Raw genomic sequence first — 15,055 nt, 5'->3', positions numbered from 1 at the left:
GCAAAACCAGACAAATATTTAGAATTTGTATCCTTGACTTCTGTTTATCATATTTTAAACCTTTTGTTTTAAATAGGGATTCAAACAGCAGAAACAAGAAGTGTTTACTGGGTAAGGGAAGCCCTGTTCATACACACTTAACAGGACAATTCACAGGTCTTCACTCTAGAAGAATAACAATCAAAACTGTTCTGATTCAGATGGGCCCTTGCAGGAAAACTCCATGAAAAACAAAAAATAAATGAAGATGTTGTTTGCTCTTCTTCCCAAAGGCTATCTCCAATCTTTGATTTCTGTATTCTTTTTTTACTAGCCAGTCCTTGCAAAATTAACAATAATAGCAAATTTTGCCTTGTGACTGCTCACAAATAATATTATTTTCTTGTCTATAAATGATATTGCTTATAAACATTGCCTGTTCAGAGTGATTATCAAACCATAGCTAAAATCTTCTTTTTTCTCTTCCCAACAACTGCTTAGCTTTAGAAAACTGACCATGTTGTAGTCCCACGAGAGGTGGGAATGGATTGAAATTGCAAGATGAAAAATGGAACCATATCCTGTACACTCTCTGTATAGTCCTCTTGGAGCAGGACATGGAAAGGACAGCACTGGAAAGCTTTCTCATATGCGAGTGTGTTTTCACAACCTCTAAGGCTACAGAGACATCCTATATCCTACATTCATCTCACCTGGTGAGAAAATCATCATGTTGGAGCAAATCCTGGGGAGAACATGGGGTTGAGGTATTTTCGTTCACTTTCTCTGTCTTTTTGTCTGAAGAGGTAAACGTGGATTTGCTCTGCCTATTCTTTGTACCAGCAGAGCACAAGGAAACAGCTTTCCAAAAATCATAATAGACAGCTCAAGACCATAGAGCTCTGCAGGAGTTACAAGTTGCACTCTCACTGTTTTCTTTCTGCTTCAGAGTTTCTTTGGGTCTGACTGCTCTGGAGCACAGAAAGAATGAGTCTGTAGCTTGCCATGCACAGGCAACATTTAGAAGCATTTCCTCACACTTGAAAAAGTTACTTTTATTTTAGATTAAAAAAGCAGAGATCAACACCTAATCCCTTGACCACAGGTGCCCGGACTTTAAGAAGAACAACAAATATCACAACAGTCCCAAAGAAAACAGTGAGAGCTGGCATTGCTGCTGTTGGCAATTTGAATTTGTGAACAAAGTTCAGGCTAACTATTGGTTTCAGTCTCATTTTGCATTCAGGGCACTGTTGATTTATGAGTACTTCTGTGGTGTGACCTAAATCATTTTTATTCCACTAGTCAGGATGATTATACCTTTGATGCAGGCTGTAGCCTTTGTGCTTCTGTACTCAGTTCAGTTTGGTTCACTAAGACTCAGGCAAGAGATTAGCATTTCCCAGTTATCACAATTATAATAATAGCACAGAAACCAAAGTTTCTTGGGCAGTAGTGTCAGCAGCTCGATATGTTTAGCTAATTCTTGTTCTAAGCTGTTACTGCTGTTGCAATGTGCCCTATATGTACCACAGACCCCTGAGAGACAAGTGCATTTTAATGAGATTTGCAGTGATGATTATGCACATACTGGGGAGATTGGGGTCTTGTGTTTAGATTTATGCAACAATATAAATCTTCCTACATCTTTACTACTTTGCCAAAATCTTTCAATCTTTTGAGCAATCACAACAAACCTTATGTATCCTATTTTTTTTTTTTAGCGAGGCCCCAAATTTAAAGTTGATTCCCTTTAATAGGGAACCTTCCTACCTTGCAGGAATGTTAATGATTAGACAGGGATAACCAGGGTGTTTGAGAATCAATAGTAACTAATTTACTATTACTAGCAATAAGGAACTTGCTGTTCCAGAAAAAGAGATGCTCAGTTGCACATTTTAGCATCGCTGCCTCATGCATGGAGGCCCTAAAGTATGGGATGTGAAAGCAAGGCGTGTTTGATTAATGACAACTGAGTCAAGTTCATCTGATGGCTCTCAAAGCTACAATCTCACTATTATCTCTGTATTAATGTCAGGCATCAAATTCACAGTTGCTAACTTTGACTGTCCATGCCAGACTTTATCTGTGCTGTGAGATATTGGTCCCATTTAGATTGTATCAGCCTGCAGTGAGAATTATTATACCAGGGTTGGATTATTTTAGTGGCTCTTGTGGATATTCTGCCTGGGATGTCTAAAAGTTCTGCATCCAAGTTTGAGTCAGTCACCTCAGGCTCCCTTAATGCTCCCAGAAATACAATAGGTATCTCCAGAGTGATTTTTCTGACCTAATTTAGACACCTCCATCTCAGGATAAGATAAATTGCTCTCTGGAGGTACCTGTTTCTCTCTGCTAATAAAGAAGGGAACTGAGGGTACCTGCCTCAGACCCTGGGCAGATGGTGACTAAAACAGAGCAAATGCATCACACCTGTGCTATCATTCATGACAAGTAAAAAAGGATTAGCCTCTTCATTTGTGTGGCAGGGGAGAAGGAAGGGAAGTAAGAAGAGATAATTAACATACCTCTGTGTACAATGAAAGAACTTCAATGCTGTCAAATAAAAAGGTGAGTGGTTTATTTCACTTAAGAGTCAGGTTAAGATTTCCAGATCATCACTACCTTAATCTTAAGATGAAAAGTAATAACTAAAGGCAGAAAAGGTAACAAAAGGCAGTCTTGCCCAAACACTTCATTTTTTTCCCAAGGTACCCATCAGTCAAGGTACATCCATTGGTAGCTCAAAATTCAGTGATGAAACATGTTAGAAACATGAAATTAGGCTAGAAATATAAAATCTTAATTGAAATAAAAAGGTAATTAGAGGGGCAGGAACTTTTTAAAATTACATCCAAGAACTGTGATCTTTGCTGTCTCAAACAAAATAATTTCATTTCAAACCCTAACTATGAAATACAGTAGAAAGTTTGAAGGAAAGTCAGTATGAAGTGACACCTGATGACTGTTTCAGGGAAGGAGGATTTTTCTGTGGTAGTTTTATGGAAATAAAAATAAATAGAATCCACACTTGCAGTTTTAATTTTAAAATGCCATGAAATCTGACAGACAGAGATCCTGAAAAGAGGCCTTGGCAGCAATGCTCCACCGAGGTCTGAAATTACTCTTGCAGAGCACTAACGACTTTAATTGCTTGTACTACAGGCTGAGGTGTCTGTGAGCAATTACACTGCAGCATGGCAAGTGCTCCAGGACTTCAGGTCATCACAGGAGAATCCCTCATGCGCTGTGATAATATGGGGACAGTCCATGCTCTTGCTGAGATCTTTTGAAGGAACAGATGTAAAACCAAAGAATGTTTTCTTTAAATCAGGAATATTTCCATTTTTTTACAGCTCGTAAAGTCCCTGTTGAGTCGCTTTCTAAGCCAATGAACTGATTATCCCCAAATATATTAGTAGGAACAGCATTTTGTGTTCTGATTCCATGAGATCCTAATTGCCTTTCCACTCCTGTTGAAGTCATTAAATACGCTCAATGTTTTTTAAAAAAGGATTAAGCCTTTTATTTTATTATTTTCCATTTTATTTTTAGTAGGCATTATCTTCATAGAGAGAATTCTTAAAAGCATCATAGTTTCCCTTGTGATAGTGAGGAAAACTTTTTTAAAGAGTTTGATTTCCATTCTAAATTAAACATCAAAATGAGGGAAAAAAGGATCATGTTTTTATTTTTTTTAATAGACAGATGAAAGATTTTGTTATTAATAATTGACGTGAAAGCCTTTCGTCTTGAACACTGGTGTATGTAAACCTCAATAAAATCCTAAAAGTGCTTTTGTAGAACAAGAACAGTCACAAAAATATGAATAAAGCCACCTTTTCAAAGAACATGATGAGAAAGGGGAAAACTCTTAGATGTGGAGAGAACACATTTTACATTCATGCCCTAGTTATTAGGAAGCTTTGAAGTATTCACTGTTATTGAATACAGTGTGCACTGTAATTCATTTGGTGCCTTCATGTGGAGCTGAAAAGTTCTAGCCGAAGTGCTTTGGCTGTTTTGTGAGCATGTGAATTTGGATGTGGGGAGGAAAACGATGTTCCAGTCTTAATCTCATGTAGTCCTGAAGGTCTGACTTTGGGAATTATCATAGCAAAGCTTCCATGAAACTAAAATAATCAAATCTTGAAGATGGGTGGGTTAGGAGAGGAGTTTTTTTCATCTTTGGATTATGTTCTTAGTTCTTTAATACAAAGGATGATATGATAACAGTTTATAGAGTGTTAAACTAGATTTCAGAAGATGGTATAAATTGAAGACTGTCTACAGAATAAACCAAAATCATCTTCTAATCTAGCACAGTTCCACTGAAGCAAAACCAGTTACCTACACTTGTGGCAATTTTAGGGATAGACTCTGGGCTGTATCCAGACCATCAACCAAGGACTGCCTTCAACCCAGTAGGACACAAAACGGATGGTATCTCTGAACTTCTTGATTAGTTGTTCCCATCTCTATGGGAAGTAGGCATGCTGCATTATCATATTTGAGAAAGAGACAGTAAGAAACTCATTACTGACCCAGCCCTGCTGGCTTTTTCATGTTCATCTGTGAAATGAAAAATGCAAAATACTAAACTGTATCCACTGGAACCTGAATACCATTAATTGAACATTACTTGGAGTTAGCGTCTATCCTTAGCTGATAGCTTGTTTCTTCAAAGCTGTTTCCATACTGTGCTCTAAAGTATCCCAGACATGATCTGACAACAGTATTTACTGCTCTGTCTCTGTTCATCTCTGTTTCTGCAGAAATCTCTCCCTGCCAGGTGTTCCAGTGCTTGCCAATACAGGATTGATGTGCTCGTGTGTTTGTGTGGATGCACTTTCTGATGTACTGAGATTATTGCATTTATTTTTTCCTAGGCACTGAGTAAATGTCATGCGGTTGATTCTTGCTTGATTCCAACTGGTGCCCCCAAGTAAAAGTGTGTGCAGCGCTGTGGATCTTCTAGTCAGTATGGTGTCTGTTTTACTGAATTTCTTTTCTCCAGATTGCTTGATTTTGTATCAGTCTCTGTGTAATGCTCTGTTAAGCAGTGTCTGTGAAATTGAGCTTAGTGGAGAAACCATTTGTCTTCAGAGGACCTGCAAGCAGCAGTAGTTTAATCTGCAATGGAAATAGTTATCCTAAACATAAGATGGCCATTCAGTAGAATTGGGCTGTTTCTTACCTTCCTAGACACAGTCTCCCATTTCCTCTCCTTCCTCAGAGAGAGCATAAAAGTTCCTTCCCACCAGATACTTTGTCTCAAACGGTGTAGAAAAAAAGCAGAGTTTTCATTCCACTATGTCTCTACCCTGGGACAAGAAGGAGGGTTGGCTCACATTTACCAGAATTCACTATGGCCATGTTTGAGCTTCTGTTGTGCAAATGGCAACACGTTCCTTCTCTCTGAAATTGCCCTAATTTATTCAAAATAGTGAACAGACAGCTCAATTTTAGGGTGCAGGAACAGATTACTTCTTTTGGTAATTGGTTTATAACTCGAATCTGGTAGACAAAATTGTTTCTTAGTCATTTCCTAATTATTTCTCTCGTTATTCATAGTCATGTCTCAAGCAATGCTTTTGATTTGTTGCAAGCCTGGAGGGAAAGACACTGACCCTTCAGCTTTGGCAATTATTTTTCCTGGGAAACCAGGATACTTTTTTTCCCCCTTCACTGTGGTCTTAACCATATTAAGCAAAATGAAGCATGTACTTTTAAAGCTGTTTGAATGATTGTGATAAGTAATTGAAACAACAGTATGTCTTTCAAAGAGCACTGTGTTTTCTAGACTGCTTGGTTTGACTGTAATCACAGGGAGTAACAGAATGCTCCCACAATATTGTTATACTGGCATTTTATCAGAAAAGCAAAAAAAAATATTCTTTGGTATACCTCACTCCCCCTTTGGAAGCTGGAGTTTGCTACGTAGGCCCTTAGTTCTCAGGTAGCACTAAAGGAGGAAGACTTTCAAGAGGAAGAGATTGTTTGTAGAACTTCAATCCAAATCTTTTATTTAGATGGCACATGGACATTAAAAAAATGTTTTATCAGTGAACTTTCTTTGACACTTCAACTGGCTGATCCTGCAGTGCTCACACAAGAGTTGGGAATGCCTTAATTCCTCTGATTTTTTTTTTAAACTATTTCTTTTTATCTTATTTTAAAGGGCTTTTCCAGCCAGCTCAGTTCCTTTGCAGCAATACAGCAGGGCAGATCAAATACCTGGATGTACACACTTCAGCACGTAAGGAGTGAGTGACAGCACAGGACAACCAAAGTTCAGGTGGGTGGTGTCTATGCCTTTCCTTCGAATGAACTCCCAAACAACCAAATTATTTATTTCAAGTACAAGTTGAACAAACAGGTCTTTCCTTTTGAATAAAGATCGCTCAAATCAGTTAGGTGAGATTTCAGAAAAAAAATAAGGGTCACCACTCATTTGATCATTGTCAAACACAGTTTTAACTTCTGGGAGAGTGTATCAAAAGAAGAAAACTTGGGTGGATGGCTTTTTATATCTAGAAGAGGTAAACAATTCTAATGAGTATATGGCTACTTTGTATCACTTCTCTTTTGTAGACTATATGTGCCTTCCAGATGGTAAATATTTTTGGTTCCTATTTTTGTCATTGTTTCAAAAGAGATTCAGAGATCTCAGAGGAAGCATATTCGTTTTCCATTATGCCAGTTTAAAGCCTCTAATGAAGTTTGAGAGCAGGATTTGGCCCATAAAACATATTTTTGTCTATGATACATATTTCCCAAACCCCTAAGGAGCTGCAATAAACGCACTTATTGAACTACTGTAACACTAAAATATGCTGCCAGGCCTTTTGTTTTTTTTCTATGCTAGGAGGTTTCTGAGAATTGTTGTTTACATCAGCACTTGTACAAATGGGAAACCAAATCATTAATTTATAAAATGGCATCTGGAAGTCTTAATTTCCGATTGATCTAGCTCCCTCTGGATTTTCCATGTCACCATAGCTTTTGAGCATCATGTAGCTTAAGTAGGTTAATATTCCATGATTCAGAGAGGATTTCAGAAGTTTCCACACTGACAAATTTTTCACTGAGACTGACGAATCAAAATTATTCCTTCTTAAATATCTTTCAAGTATTCGTAAAAAAGCAAAAATGTACCAGATAAATTTGAATAGTTTGTAATATTGGCTCTGTATGAATTCCCTTTTTCAAAGTGACTTTTTCAAAGCAAGGAGCAGCCCACATCTGTGCCATGCTCCTTAGCAGCCTTGGGTCATTTCCCCTGGGTGTGAAGTAGAGCTGCCAAACTCTGCACACGGGTGGTCAGTGGGAGGAGGAGAGCATTCTGCACCTCTGGCATCTGCCCCGGGGGTTGGAGCAGCCAGCACTGTGCCCGAGCCGTGTCAGTGCCCCTCTCCTCCCTCTGCCAAGAGGTCCCTGTCAGATTGGGGCTGCTGGCTGCATCCTGCCAGGAACTGAACTGCGATTCACTTGTTCATTCAGTCCTGCTTAGAACAGGGGGCTGAGAGTTGCAGTGGGACAGAGAAACTCTGAAACAGAGGATGTGGTAGACCAAACATGGGAGATAAATTCTGGCAAGCTGAGGTGCAAGTGTGGGTTACTCTGGGCTAGTCTGCTCTGGTGTTCCCTCTCCTCACAGGCACACCTAATGTATTATATTTCTGTTTCAAAATCATCTTCTGATGAAGCAGTAACCTCTTTTCCCCTCTGGCATTTTCAAATATGAAGGGTCTTTTCTTAATCTTAGATGTGTGACTGGAACTGTGTACATTACATATCTCTTCTGTGACTGAAGTCCTCCAGGATACCAGTGTTACATCTGCATCAGCAAATAGCACAGGCTGTTTCACCCATCAAATCTGTGTCTGTCTCATTGTGCTGAGGGCCCCTGTGTTCCAAGCTGTTGGACAGTGAAAGCAGAGAGAAACTCCTTCTAGCCTTAGCCTGGTCTGAGTGGCAAAGACCCCACTAACAATGGGACTGACTGTTCAAATGCTTGCTTACAGGGAGAGTGACTGCTCCAAATGAAAACTCTAATGCAGATGCAGGATTTGGATTCTCCTGTACATTGACAATATTTTCTGAAATACATGATTCTTGGTGATTTTAAGCAGGCCTCTTTATTGTGTGTCAGGGTATTGACACATTATATGTTGTTGCAGGAACAGCCCTTGAGAAAGTGTTTTCAGACATCCCTCTGGTTTGGCACTTAGCCCTGCCAGCCTTCTGACTCTTGTACCTGTGTAGGACTATCTTTATAGCTACTAACTATGCAATTCTAATCCACATCCCCTCCCTTTTAGCTAGAACTGCCATGTGTAACACAAAATCCAGTGCTTTTCTCAATACCAAATAGATTAGATTTGCTGTGTTGCCCTTGTCTAGCAAATTGTATCAAAGGAGTATGTCAAGTTTGTCAACTCCTACCTTTAGCAAATCTGTGTTGCATTTTATCTTGCTCTCTACTTATGTCACTATTTTCTTATTTTGCAGTTCTCTTGTCAACGTTTTCTACTGCAGATTTCTTTCCTGAAGCTTTCTGTGCTAGTCAGGTCAGGTGATGCACAGAGGGAAAAGAGTTGCTCACTTCTTCCCCAGTCTTTAAATGCAGGTGTGATGCTAGAGTTGCTAATGGTCTATCATGCTGCCTGAGCTTAGATATTTTTTAAAGTGTCAAGAAATAATTTGTTAGTTCTGTCCTTGTTTTTCACATAATACTTAGGTCAGGCATTAGCTGGTGTTTTAACATGAGTCCATCTAGCTCATTTGGTTTTTTCTTGCTTTGGCTCTATATAAGCTTACCATTTTTTTGTTTGTTTTTTATATATACCACCTTTGACACCAGGTTTGACAACTGGTGTTGTCACCAGTTTTTATATATACCACCTTTGACACCAGGTTTGACAATTACTCTTATTGAAAAACAAAGTTTATCTCATGAAAAGTCCCTACTTTTTTTTTTTTTCAGTTTCTGCTTCTTCTCCTTTACATAGCAGTAGCTTTTCCTTTTGGTTTCATATGAGTAAAGAATTATTTACTAGTTATTTTCATTACTTTGCAGTCTGTAGGACTCTGGTTGTTCTCACTTAATCCCTATTGACAGCTATGAACATACCTTTCTTTCCAGTAAATATCTTCTTCCTCTCCTTGAAAGCTTTCTGTTTCCTTCTGGTACTCTTTAAAAGACTGCTACTAATCCTGTTGTGCTCAGAGTCCTTCTCTGTAGTTCTTCCCTTGTGCCAAATAAAAATTCTATCCAATTTGTGTGCTTTTGGGGCTACAAGTAAAGAAAGCTTAGGCTCTCTGTAATTTCTTACCTTTCCAGTCTGGGTTTGGTTTACTACTTCAACCTTCCCAAGCTTTTGAAAGCAGAAACCTTAATTATGGATCAGGGAGGGCGAGGTATTTACTTCTTCCATTCAGTAGATGTTTGAACAGTTTATTATCACTCAAGACCCGGTTATTTTTTAAATAATTTTGTAATTTATAAAAACAAAGTATAAATAGCATCACCTGCTGTTAGTTTTAGGGAATTTCTGGCTCTCCAAGGTCTTCTGGAACTTTCTATAATTGGCCCAGTTTATTAAATTAATCAGAGTACAATTTTGTATCATTTAAGGAAAGCTAGGAGGTACAGTAGACCGTCAGAACCAGCTGTTATTTCTAGCCCCATGCTCAGTGTTTCTGTGACCTGAAATAACTTGTTGCTGGATCAAATTTGCTTAGATGCATCCACATCTATGCATTGAATTAAAACCCAAAACAAGTTGTTCTGCCATTAGGAAAAAAAGTATTTAAAGCTTTCACATGTTAGAGACCTGCAAAGTGGACCTAACAGAAGAAAAATATGCAAACCTGTTGAAAAGCTGAAAACCTATTTTCCATTCAGTTGTCACTTGATAAGGAAAACAAAAGCTAGTTGGACTCTTTGATATTTGCAGCAGTCTACACGATAAGACGGAAAAAGACCTCTGAGAAATTATACATGTACATAATAAACTATATTTAATGAGATCTGTAAAGGGTTCAAGACATACACTTGTTGAGCAAGATAATTTGTTGTGTTTTAAACAACGTGTCAAGTAATTATTAAAAACAAAACAGCCGAGTTTCTCAAAGAAGCCCAGAAAGAAGTGAAATGCAAACCTCAAGTGCCTAAGTCTCCCAGGTGTGTTCTAGAATCACAGCATTAACAGATATGTGTGCTCTATGGCATCTAATTTTCTTTTGCACCTCAAAGCTGCACTAATCCTCCTCAGTGAAACAGAGTGACCATTCAGCTCAGAGTCATACAATCAGCAGTTTTTTATTTTTCTTGAATTGTTGAAGAGGGTGTATTTCAAAACCTGATTGCAGCCACAAGCTGTCTACAAAGAAACCAGAAAGGAGTGGTTTGGAAAAATGCAGACAAAGGTTATTTTTTTTAAAGGTTATTTTTTTTAAAGTTGATTCTTGTCCTTTTCTTTCTTTTTTATTTTTTAATTGCATAAACACAGAGCAAGTTAAAAAACATGGTGGGGAGTTATTGTTTTGGCTGTGGTATGTGTATTTTCTAAAACAAACAATTTAAAGGCCCATTAAATGAACATATCTCACTTTGACATAAGATCATAGTGCTGCTATCTGCTTTTTAAAGCCTGATTTACAACAGAAGGTGCAGGGTGGGATAAAAATGTGTGAGAAGCTTCTGATTAGGGCAGTTGTAAACATCTCCCCTGCCAAAGAGGATATTTTATCTGTAGGTAATGGGCAGAGCTGTGTCATCTGGATGTTCTTTCACTGGCATTATTCTGACCAGGGTCTATTTAGAAATCTAGATTTGTTGCATTGTTTTACAGTGATTACTGTGTGAATAACCCTTGATACAGGTTTGCTCTCACAGATAATATTGGCAATGTTCTTATTGATAATGCAGGAAGATAGAAATGGAATATATACACACATTTACGCTATCTATTTACCTGTGACACCACTGATTGGTGATAGCAATATTGTAGTAGCTAAAGACTGGCAGGCATTTATTTGTGAGTCTGGAATAAACCTATATTCAGTAATCCTGAATTAGTTCCTAGGAAAAAGGAATAAAAAGATCATTATTACAGGCTCTTATCAACTGGTGTCTGATAAGAGGTGTCAAGCATTGAAAGTTTTCACTGGCAGAGGTGAGGTCCACCAGAGGTTTCACAGCAGGACAGGTCCTTGGGGTGTGGGACCAGGTGATTTGAAGGGTATGAAATATGGATACCTACAAACATTCCCCCAGTATCTTTACTTTCACACCTGGACAGCCACTGTGCTCTCCAGGAAGGCATGGCATCCTTAGGGGGTCTTGCTGACTTAAGGGGAAGCCAAAATGAGCTCAGCACTTCAGAAGTTCAAGGATAAATAACAGGCATAGTTTAAGGGTTGCTTGCCTCACCCACCCAAAGGTTAGGCAGCTGGGTTCTCCTTTCTGACCACGGTAGGGCAAGTTTACCCTGAAGTTGAAGCCCAGACGTTACCAGGTTTGAGGCACGAACTTGCTTGACTGTTGACTTTGTTAAAACCAGATTTGAGAGCTCCTTTGCTCTGAGATGTTCTGAAAATTGCTGTGCCCTGCAGGGTCAGCACAGTGAGGTGCCTATTTTCAATGTAAACATACTTGGAAAGCTAGGCTTAGCCTTGCTCAGCCTGGGAGAGCTGGAAGCTTTGGTCATTACTGCCTTGTAATTTTCCGAACCCCTGGTGCTGCTGTGAGAATCCTGGCCTCAGCAGCAGCCAGCTCCCACTTCCCCAGTTGTCAGATGGCTGCTCAAGCACTAGAAAAATCACAAAGACCCTCTGGAGTTTTATTTATTGAGAGCAGGTAGCTATGCAAAACACTGTGAGACACTAAGACAATTTATTGTTTTTTCAAAAAGATGAGCAAGAGAGGCTGGCCGCAGTCACTGGGAGCTGTCATTAGTCATTAACACAGAAATGCAGCCCAACAGTGAAATTCCCTCATGCTGATGCAGCCATGCAACTTCCATAAATTTGGCTTGGTGCTCTCCTGGTTCAGGAAGCCACCCCTGCAGCAGAGCCCTGGCAGACATAAGGAGATAGCCACAAATTAATTCCTGGATATCCATACTGGCCTTGCTACGTGGCTACATGGTATCTTATTGAAAGCAGAGATTAGCATTTTTTGATTGTGTTGGAAAATGTTTGTTTGTTTGTAGAAGCAGATCCTGATCAAGGTCACCACCACAAAAGATGGCAGGGATGCTCCACCCTCCATTTCTAAGGTGGAAGTTAAAAAAATTTAACTGCCATGTTCGTACAAGCAATGGACTTTCTTTTGCAATTGTTGGGCTCTGTGTAGAAATAAATAAACCCATCTATGCCCTTTTTCCTTTAATTCAGAGAATTCCACTATCAGAAACTATAGATGAACTCTACAAGAATATTTAAAGTTCATATCAGTGAGCCTGTTCATGACAGTTCAAATTCAACCATTAATTAAGACAGTCTGGATCAATTGTTAACAAATATTTGGCCTGATGTTTTTTGTTTCCTGATTTTTTTTTCCCTGCCACAAATTTCAATAAAACTGCACTATTGAGGATCACACAAGATTTTAGGCCCATGCATATTTTCAGTTGCACCAGGCTTATAGTGTATGTTATATAGGTTATCGTGTTCTTTCCCTGTTCACCATTCCCCTTGTGCTTTTGGCCAGTGCAGTGCTTTCTCTAGTGTTACAACTCCTGCTCTTTTTTCCCCTTTTCTAATCAATATAATTCAAGGAAAAGAACTTCTTCCCATCTTTCATTCTAAGATGTCTTCCTGTCAGGAGTTTATATCCAATATTTATCTTCAGTGCACTTGTCTTAATGTGATCCCATTACTTACAGAGATAAGGCAAGCAGTCATTTTCAATTCATTATTATTAGGAATAGGAGAATTTCAGTGATATTAGTAATTCCACCCCTAGTTCAGGACTTCACTGGGCTAGAAATTATGCAACCACCCTCAATCCAGTCCTGTAATATTTCATGTTACTAAAAAGAGCTTGAGTCCGTATAAAGAAAATTATGTTAAATTTTGCTATTGGGGGAAGAAGGGAACAGCAGAGGGAAACAATGATTGATAAGGTTGTTTATAAGGAATTGATTAAGATGAGTGCTGTCAAAAGGGATAGCCAAGCTGTCAGGCATGTGTCCAAATCTGTGGTTTTTAATTACCTTAGTGTGGTTTGTTGGTTTTTTGGGGGGTTTTCTGTATTGTTTTGTTCTGGTTTTTTTAAGTTTTGCAGCTTATTTTCTCCCATTTTACTAAGAATTTCCTAAATATGAAGGGTAGCAATAATCCTTCACTTTGAGGGGAAGAGGCCCATGGGAGTACAGGACAATATACAAGAACCAGGCTCTCCATGCTGATGGATTTTGCTTCTTTCCTAGCACCATATCCTCACAACCTCTGCAAAGCTAAGGTCCCTGTTTCTGATGAGTTCATGGTTGTGCGGATACCTGTTCTCTTCTTCAAGCAAATGGAAAAAGCAAAGTGGAAATGCATAGCAGGGTCCACTCAGAGCTGTTGTGATTCATAATTTTTTAAAGCATTTTTAATTTTTAAAATTTGTTTAAGTGGAAATTTTTGCAGCTCTATCAGAGACCTGTGGCCACCCCCTGGATTTCAGTTCATAATTTGGTGAAATGGCCCAAAGGTTGCATCTCTGATGAGGCTGCAGTGACTTTAGAACAGTCATGCCACTCATAAGGACAGCATTGAAAAGTGACTTAAACACACATTCACTTCTGATTTTAAAACCACTTCTGTCCCTTGAAAAATTATAACTGGTTTGTCATGTCAAAACACGGTGTCAACTCTTTATTCAAAGTAAGCGTTACACAGGGGTCTGTGTGCTGAATTTCAGACAGCCAAATACCTTTTTTGGATATTACTGAGTTGGTTCAAATTTCCAGAGCTATTAACAAAGCAAAGAGAATGGTTATATCTTTATATTGGAACATAATTATGCTACCAGCTAGCTGTCTAACTTATCTTGCTGTCCCTGGTAACTGACTATAAGAATGATTCTTATCATTCGGGATATATTTGATTAAAACCCAGAATATTTGAAAACTTGACTTCAGTTTTCTTTCTCTGTGCAGTGTTAATAGAAGTGGTGTGCTTCCAGATTTTTAATTATTATTCATCTGAACATTACACCATTTTGAGTCACTAGATGTTCCAATGTGTTTATTTAAACATTCTTTTTAATGAAAAGTTGGGGGAAAAGCTTAACTTACGAAAGTTAAGTCCTGAGACTTCTCATTTAATGGACTACAGTCTTCATTGTTCAACTTATTTATTGTCCTCCTGATGGAGAGTAAGAGGGTCTGGAGGTAAAAGGGTTGGCTGGTTGGCTTCTACTGCCCCTCAGTTGGCTTTGTAATCTATCACACAAAAAATAAGAGAGGATCTTATTACAGAGGAAGCCTGGGGAGGGGAAAAAAAAACCCATAGTATTTTCTTTGTTTGAAAACTGTAGCAGATGTCTGTGGCAATAAAAAGGCAATTATACCCGTATTATCATGAGAATTTCCAGCAGGAAATCTTGACAAACTTGAAGTTTACTTAACTGAGATAAATACAGTAGATAAATAGCAAACTGAATTTAGTTTACTCTTGTACACAGGTGTACTACACATTTCCTCAAGCCATGATTCACAGCCATAACCTTTCCTAATCACAGGCACAGCGAGATCTGTCAGGAGTAAGAATGGGCTCATGTTATAAAATACAGCCATAGATCCAAACTTTCTTCAAAGTTGCAGTATATTTGGAGCTGATAAACAGGCTTGGATTCATTTCTGTATCTCTAAAGGGGAGGAAGCAGAGGGCCCAATTTGTTTTTTACCGTAGACATTTTGTGCTGCCATGAGGATGCAAGTTTTTGATTGAAAATATCTATGGGGTGTCCTCCACTGGCACAGAGCCAATGGCACAGCTAAGAATTGATTTCTTTCCCCTCTTATTGCAGCCTGGAAAGCAACTGCTCTCTGAGGCTGCTCTGATTTATACTGGGAGC

The 15,055-nt window shown here is 38.7% G+C and overlaps 1 long non-coding RNA gene across 1 annotated transcript in view; it reads left to right on the top strand.

The window, feature by feature from the left end:
• The window catches only part of LOC146442698 (uncharacterized), a 71,689-nt gene that overhangs the window by 46,574 nt on the left and 10,060 nt on the right, over window positions 1-15,055 (top strand). The window contains exons 8-9 of the long non-coding RNA XR_014849436.1: window positions 481-695; window positions 8,494-8,611. This is a non-coding gene — a long non-coding RNA (uncharacterized LOC146442698). The remainder of the gene's footprint in view (window positions 1-480; window positions 696-8,493; window positions 8,612-15,055) is intronic.

The sequence above is a fragment of the Lichenostomus cassidix genome, chromosome 1Ab, assembly GCF_008360975.1.
Source record: "Lichenostomus cassidix isolate B80296 chromosome 1Ab, HeHo_3.0, whole genome shotgun sequence".
Lineage (NCBI taxonomy): Eukaryota > Metazoa > Chordata > Aves > Passeriformes > Meliphagidae > Lichenostomus > Lichenostomus cassidix.
The sequence above is the reverse complement of the archived record's forward strand: the minus strand, read 5'-3'. Positions and strand labels throughout refer to the sequence as shown.